Raw genomic sequence first — 8,687 nt, 5'->3', positions numbered from 1 at the left:
CATGGGGCCTGCAGCCTCCTGGTCTGCCACCTCCAGCCATCTGCACACGCCGTGTGATGCTCAGCTCAAGGGGATCAATGGAAATGTGGAATTACACAGTCACATCTTCTGGGCACCAGTATGGGTCATGGAAGGGAGGACTGGGATTTAGTGATGGCCTCCTTACCCAGCAGACATTTCCTGCAGTCTCATTGCCCAGGGAAGTGTGCCATGCTGTGGGAATTCTTGTAGCAGTAGGGCAGGGGGAATTGTTTTAAACAAAAAGAAAGGATATTCAGTCCAGATACAATAAAGAAATTCTTTACAATAAAGGTGGGGAAACAGTGGCATTGATTGCCCAGAGGGGTGGCAGATATCTTATGCCTGGAAAAATTCAAGGCCAGGTTGGACAGGGCTCTGAGAAACCTGATCCAGTTGGAGATGTTCCTGCAGGGGACTTGGAACAAATGACCTTTAAAGGTCCCTTCAAACCTGAAGTGTTCTGGGTTTCTGTTAAATGGACAGACGGCTGGCTCAGCTGCAGCAGAGCTGGTTTGGCCTTTCAGTACTTTGTGGTGAATAGGGGCAGACTGCCAGCCTGGGGGAATTTCAGAGCCTGAGCAGACCTTGAGGAGCTTGTAAGGGGTTACAGTGGCTCTTTAGAACTGTGTGAAGTGAGGCTGAGAGGACAAGGGGAATGCTAAAGGGGAAGAACTAATTTGCACACCTCATACAGGCCTCCATTAGCACTTCCTTTCCACAGGATCAGGGCTCAGCTGCCCAGGACCTGTGACATCCCTGGGACATGCAGTGTGCAAGTGGTGGATCTGGACACTCTTGTGTCATCTGAACATGGTGCCAGCATCATGATGGCACAGTGAGGGACAGCTGAGGACCAGGCATCTGGTCACCTCCTCACTCAGGGACCCCCTGGGACTCAAGGATGCTGCTCCAAGTGGCTTGTGGGACACAAATGTTCTTGCTGCAGCACTTCTCAGTTCACTCTGTGCAGGAGGGTGAGGATTTCACCTGCACTGAGCTGGGAGGTGATTCCTGATGGTGCTCTGCCAGACAGCTCCCAGCCACAGGGAAGGAGCACTCTGAAGAGGAGACAGTAAATGCATCCAGGATCACAAGGATGTAAAAATGAGCTTTTGCTTTCATTGTTTGAAGGGACTAAATCCGACCAGTCTGGCAGCACCAGTCAGCAGTGCTCTCGGGGTTACCATGAGTGAAGGATAGAGGGAGAAGACTACAAATATGACTATTTTGTCAGCTATTGCATTCTTCAGGGCATTTGTGTACAACCTGGAGCAGCACTACTACTGTTCCCATCCCACCAAGCGGAATGACAGTGAGCTGGCTGGTGAAATACCACCATTTCTCTGGTCCTGCTTGGCCCACTTTCCCACTGGGTCAGAGTCCCCTGCAGGGTGTGAAACAAGAGTCTGTTCCTGCAGCCTTTGGGAATCAGTTCCACTGACCCTCCTGGCACTGCTGGAGCTGGTGACCTAAGGGTTATCTGAGCCCAGCCTGCCCAGCAGCTGCATGGCTGGAGCAGCTCAGGTGGAAACACTTGGTGTCTGCCTCTCTGCTCACCTGACCAGCATGAGAAACAGGATATCCCTCACCAATTGCACTGGCTCATCCCAACCCCCAGTATTGTGTCTCTCCAAGCTGGCAAGGAAAAGTTGCATTTCAGAGGCTGGGGAAGATGCTCATGACAAGCGGCTTTGATCATAGCCTTGGTTTAGTTATCAAAGGCAGGGTAAACAGCTGGACATGCACCTGCTGGGGAAAGGCTTTTTCTTCCTTTCTCCAATCCCAGCCAAATTCAGCAGGACTGGGAGAGATCATTTTGCACCCTGAGGCTGTTCAGGAGGGTGATCCTTTTTTTCAGAATACTGAAAGAAGTGTCCTCAGAGCCCTGATTACTGCTGTGTTGAGCAATCAGTTTGTGACCCTGCAAAACACTGAGGTCTTTGCTCTGGGGGCAGACTTAGAGGTGTGCTGTGCATGAGGATACTTCACCTGAAAGTGCCAAGCCCTGACTTAAACAGCTCTGTCTCTGGATCTGCAGGAGGCTGCCAGAGTGTGCCTGACCACAGTGTCACACAGTGTGCAGCAGGAGTTTTTCCCCACCAAAGTTCCTTTCTCCCAGGGAAGGCAAGAAGATGTCCAGAAAGCGTCGTGGCAGGCTGCGTCAAATCAGGAGAGGTTTTATGGAGCCTTCTGGTAGGGACAAGAAGGTAAAGGGACATGAATAAAAGGGATCACAAAAGTGTCAGCTTTGAAGAGTGAGATATTTCTGTGGCTGAGTAAGGGCTGAGAGTCCTTGGCTCAAGCAGCAGGATGAAGCAGCCACGTTGCCTGCTTTTCTGAAACCCAATCTCCCCCAGCTTCACGTCTCCCTACACTGAGAGCTCCTCTCCCTTTCCCCTCCTTTTTTTTTTTTCCCTTTGCTTCCTAAGGAAAAAAAAAAAAAGAAATGCAGGACAGAGCTGGTGCTGTTTTCCCAAAGTGTTTCCCCCAGGGTCCTTGTTGCAGCATCAAATTTCCTTTGAAATGGCTATGTGGGAAACACAGTTTCTTGGGTCACTTCCCAAATGAAAAAGAAAAAAAGACAATAAAAAATTAAATAGGAAAATAAAATTCAACATATGAGGAGCAGAAGCCAAATCACAGCAGCTCTCTGTCCCATTTAGTACTTGGTCCTAGGGAGGAGACTGAAAGTGTTGTTGGGAACAGTGATTTTGCGTTACCATGTTCCTGCTTCTAAATGTCTTCCTGGCTCCCTCCCTGGATTAGCCTTTTTGCCCTTTTTCCATTTAAATTCCACTAAGATCTGGGGCATTGACTACTCTGCAAGCTGAGTGTAGAAACAGACGGCTCACTGGAAGCAATTCCTGGAGTGTATTCCAGACCACCAAAGCAACCCAGGAAAGAGGATGAGTTCCTCTTTAAACACTTGTTTGTGATTTGAAGAAACACAAAACTGATTATTATGGGTACGAAGACTCACATTTCTGTCTTTTCCATCTGCCTCTGCTCCTAAGCAGCCCTTGGTCATCATCTCTGTGTTGACCCACTCCAGGAAAATGGGTACATGTCTGTTCAGCCCTGTATCCTTGTGTCCCTGTATCCCACCCAGCTGCACGCACCCCTGACTCTGCAGCAGCTGTGCTTGAAGGTGCAGTGACCTTCTGAAAGCTGCAGCCTGAGACCTCCACTAGGACATCAGCTGTCTATTAACATTTCCCAAACTTCTCCTAGTGCCTGCTGACATGTGAGAAGCTTTCTGCCACCTGGCCCTCTTGGCAAGCAACAGGCAGTGTCTGTCCTGCTTTGATCTGCTGCGCACACGTTTGACCAGGATTGAGTGGGCTGACGTGCCTCGGTCTGTTTCTGCCAAAGCTGATAGAATAAAGCAAAGGATTCAGTTGGCTGGGGTCAGCACTCCAGACCTGTACAAACCCCTGCTCGAACTCTGCAGACAGGCCTGCAAAGTCTGCAAAATCAAGGGCAAATTGTTTTCTTCCTGCTCAGATCATATTTACTTTCCCCACACAGGACCTTTATTTATCCCAGTGCCAGCTGATAGGATGGGAAGAAAGAAATGCACCACATGGACTATTCAGGACCATTTCCTTTGGGCTTTGTTTATATCACACTTGAAAAATCCATTTTCTTAAAAGTTGCCTAGCCAAGGAAATGTGCACAACACCCAACCTTGGTGAGACCTGAAAGTTGATAGCTCTGCTGCTGTTTCAGCTTTACCCATGCACACGGAAAGTCAGCTCTGCTTGCTCTGCTTCACGGTTTCTTTGGAGTGACTTTGTCACATCTGGGAACCTCATGGCTACCCTGAAGCTTCATTTTCTGGTCCAGCAAAGCTGGGGCCCCTCCTGACCTTGCTGCTGGTTGTGCCAGAGTGAGTCCTGATCCCAGCTCACCTTGTGAACATGCAGTTTGATTCAATCAACCTGACACATTAGCCTGCTCTTGCTTGCAGTGCATCACCACTGCATTTTGGAAAAATCCCATCAGTAGGGACACATTTCATCCAAAGTGGTAATTTTTATGTAGACACTGTTGATGTCCTGGAAGTAATGTGGTCACACTGACCACATCTGTGTCTAGAAAGCCTAGGTGAATCCCTCCCCCAGACCTCTGAAAAATACCTGGATGAAATCTCTCTGGTTTGTAATTCAGCCTCAGACTTTTGATAGCCAAACAATCTGAATTTTGAAATCAGCACCTCAGTTGAAATAATTTACCACTTCTCCAGACTAGATTTCAAGCCCCATAGGAATACCTTAAAAAAAAAGCCCAACAAAGAATTTCATTCAGTCATATATTTCCCTCTATGCCTCTAGTTATGTTTGTTAAAAAAGGATGCGTCTTTATGCCTTGTTGTTGACTGCATCAAACTGTGAAAAATAAATAATGATCAAAACCAAATGTCATCTGTTTTTAATCAATGAACTGTTGAAAAGGACACAGAGTGCCAGGATGTTTATGGAGTTGGGCTTAAACAGAGCTTGCAGCTTGGTGTGTATTTATGAAGGTGTTGACTAGAAGGCTTTAGACTCTGCAGCACACATTTTGCTTTGAGTATTTAGCAAAGCTGCTCAGCCTGTTCCCGTTTGGCCTTGCATCCGTAATGTCCACATGGATGCCTCAAGCTCATTCCTGGCTGGCTCCATGGACAGTGCTGGTCCTCTCTAGCTGATGCTTGGGAAAACAGACTGTTCTCAAAAAACACTGAAAGTTCACTAAAGTGCAATTCCTTGGATACACCATCTCCTCCATCTCCTCAGAGGGAATAATTGTAAAACTGAAGTGTTTCTGCCATTGCTGGATGGGCCCCAAAGGAAGTTTGGGAGCTTCACAGCACCTCCGGGTTCACCAGTTTTTACAGATATTTTGCTGAGAACTTTTACAAGACTGGTGTTTCTGTTCATCGTTGTGGGGAAAAGCAGTGAATTCATAGACACAAGAAACCCAGCTGGCTGAGCAGCTAAAAATACATTTGGCTTGGCATCCTCCTTGTGCACCAAGACTCTGCATAAACCTTCATTCTCCAAAGGAATGCATGTAGCTATGAAATCAGAGCTGCCCTTTTGTGTCACAACGGGCCTCAAAATGAAATCCATCCCTGTATGTAGCATTCCTGGAAGCTCACAGGAATAAAATTATGAGAGCAGTAATAAGAAAGTTGCTGGCTGTCAAAGCACCTCCTATCCATGGAATCATCATGTGGGAGGTACACAAGTTTCAGAACCATTTGTTCAGAGACCATAAGAAACCTGTATGTCCATGCTTTGTGAATGCCACGAATCAATGCAAAATCCTTTAATTCTTGTTATTCACCAGTTGCAACTTCCTTCTGACATCTTGTCTGGTCTCTAAAAATGGCAAGCCAGATCGATAAGCCATCCTACAGCAGTAAGCACCCTGACCCTGAGAGCAATATCAAAGAATGTGCCATTACTTTACCACTCTGTCATTTTGTCAATGTCAGCTTGAATAATGACTGCTATCTTGCATCAAATGCAGTCTACCCTGAAGTTCATTCACCATTAAGATCGTGTCTGCAAGGAGAGTGCAAGCTCAGCTATGAAATCCCAGCCCAAGGAGGACATTTGTTTTGTTGTTCATATGGTACTGCACCCAGCTATACATCAGCTCCTGTGACACTCTCTCAGTTGAAGAGCTGCCATGCCAAACTTTTAGGCACCCACAGCCCATTCCCATTCCCTTTTTAATCATGGTCAGGCATTTCCACTGGGTTTGATTAAAAATATAAGGATGGGTGCACTCAGACAGACAAAAAATCCATTATAACACTGTCCTATTTCTGGAAATAGCCAGCAGTAGATGCCTACATGGAAAGTACAAAAACATGGCAAGGATATAGTGATATTTCTCCTGAGTGCTCTGCCAGGCTCCAGCACTTTCTATCACACAGACATCCTGAGGTATGTGAGCATGTTTTGCTTACCAGCAGTAGCTCACTCCTCCACGAATCTGCCCAGTTATCTTTTAAACACAAGTAATCTCTTACTGTCCACAGCATCCTGAGGTAAAGAGATCAGCAGCATAATTATGTGTTCTGAGAGGAATTGCTCCCTTTGCTTTGAATTGTGATTGACACAAGCTGGGTGCTATGGCTGGAACAAAATGGCTGCTGGAACAAAAACGTTCCACCTGTATGAAAAGCTTGATCACCCAGGAATGAGTGCGTTTGTGCTCCCGTCATTTAATTTCAAATGTCACAGGTCAATGCTCTGCATTATAACCAGTGATGGAACTCAATTTGATGCATTATTGTGAGAACTATTTAAAATGTCGAATGGGGAGAGCCATATCATACCTGTCTATCACATCAAGATGGAAAGCCAGTTTGAATAAATTAACCATGATTCAAACCATCCATTTCAGACTCAATGACTAGGGCTGAGCTGACTGGGTTTTATTCCTTCAATGTGCTGAACTTTGTCTGTAATGATTCTAAAACTGTGTCTGTCAGCCACAACTTGCTTTATGATAGTTATTTCACCTACAATTTCATCTCACTTTGCCAAAGATTTCTCATACTCTTTCAGCTTGAACCCTGATAAAGCATCTTCTGGCATCCTTACATGCTGAACAGACAAAGTGAGATTGCAAACAAACCAAACTGACTGTCATTATTGAATAGTCCTCAGACACACAGAACTTGGGTAAAGTCATATTAGCTGTAAAAAGCTTGAATTCCTAGGAAATCTCTTAGGAGACAGAATTATCAACACCTAAGGTCATGCTGAATCATTCAGCAAATTGAGTCAGGCAACCTTCAAGCAGGTACAACCTTTTTTACTCAGAGTAACAAAATCTATCTTGTCTTCCACATGTTGGTAATGTAAAAGAACTCTTTTCCCTACAGCTGCCTAGTGTCTCCTTTCCTTGTAATGATTTTTCATCTGGTGGAGTTCTTGGTCACACAAATATGGGTTCCAAACGAATCTTATGAAATGGCTGTGTTCAGTCAACATCAAATGCTACATATCAGCAGAGCTGTCCTGAGACTGTTACAGAACACCTGTGACCCTGGCAGCTCTTTAGACTTGAGCCTTACTGCAGACATGGGGGTGATTTTGAGGAAGGTGTGGTAAGGAAAAAACATGACGATTTTTAGGTTTGATTGCCTTGGATGGACAACTTTCCCACTCCTGACCAGCCCGATCCAGATACATCCATCTCTGCAAAGTGAGAAAGCTCTTGGAAGGTACATCCAAGGGCCTGTCCGAGTGTATCCAGTGGTTCTGTTCCCTGGAATCTTGTTCGTGACACCTAATAAAAACAAGCTCCCCTCTAAAAGACGTGTGCTGTGACTTCAGAAAACAACTTCCCAAAGCTAAGGGAAAGCATGAACTTCCCTGAGTACAGGAAAAATATATATACATACATACATACATATACACACACACATATGTGTAGTATGAGTATATGTATATGTGTATGTATATGTATATGTATAGCTTTAAGGGGAGTTTACAAAGCCCCTAAACCCTATGGTTTCACAAGAAAAAGATCCGAACAATTTTTGGCCAAACAGACATTTTTAGTTCAGCATTGACATGAAGGTAGCAATTAGCCCTGGAATAGCAAAGTAAAGCAAGGACACGAAGCAGAAATGCTAATCAGTATAAATTTTAAGATAGGAAGTACAGAAAAAGGAAAGGAGAGGATAAAGGTGGCAAGGAAAGATCCAAATTATTGAACAGGAAAGACTTTTCTAGGCTAATTACGAAAATCATAAATGTCAGCGATGTCATGGGCCAACCATGTGGAGACAGAAAAAAAAACGTGAATAATGATTTAGAGACAGTAGAAATATTCAATAAATATGTTTGCTCTGAGTTTGGAAAGAAAGAAGAGGATGTGTTTATATCACACAAGGATGTCGAAATATTTTCCACTCTACTAGCAACCAAGAAGGAAGTTAAGCAACTTCTTCTAGGGATAAACACATTTTATACGAACAGGATCTGCAAATTTGCAGCCAAGACTTTTCCTAGAACTGGCTGAGGAAATTTCTGACCCCTTGACATCAGTCTTGGATAACTCCTGTAGCACTAGGGAAATTCCAGAGGAGTTGGGGAGCTCTCATTATGTGCCAGTATTAGAAAAGAGAAAGTGATCTGACCCCAGCAGCTCTAGAGTGGCAAGTCTGACATAATCTCATCACAATAATGGAAAAACGAATATAGGAGTCAATCAAAACAGAATTAATGCATGGGAACATAATTAGGGCCAGTTAACACAGACTAATAGAAAATAGGACTTGTCAAACACTCTTTGATGAGATAAAAAGTTGGGATGATAAAGGTGACTATGTGAATATAATATATTTAGACTTTAATAAAGCTTCGACTTTGCAGCTCATGACAGTTTGATTAAAAATTTAGTGTGATGCAATGTCCATGAAGTGCTCTCTAAATGGATTAGGAACTGCTAAGTGATCTGCTAAAAAGTAGTTTTTTATGAGGCATCAAGGGCAGGTGGGGGTGTTTCTGAGGAGGCAAGGTCCGTAGGAGTTGGTAGGAATCCTAGCATGACTGTGTCTTGCCATACATAATCTGGGAGGAACAGCAAAACTGCTGGTAATGAAGCTGTTGGCTGAGACAAAGATGGTCAGTGCTTACAAGGACAGGACACATATT

The sequence above is a fragment of the Molothrus ater genome, chromosome Z, assembly GCF_012460135.2.
Source record: "Molothrus ater isolate BHLD 08-10-18 breed brown headed cowbird chromosome Z, BPBGC_Mater_1.1, whole genome shotgun sequence".
In the NCBI taxonomy this organism is placed as follows: domain Eukaryota; kingdom Metazoa; phylum Chordata; class Aves; order Passeriformes; family Icteridae; genus Molothrus; species Molothrus ater.
Note: the sequence above shows the minus strand (reverse complement) of the source record.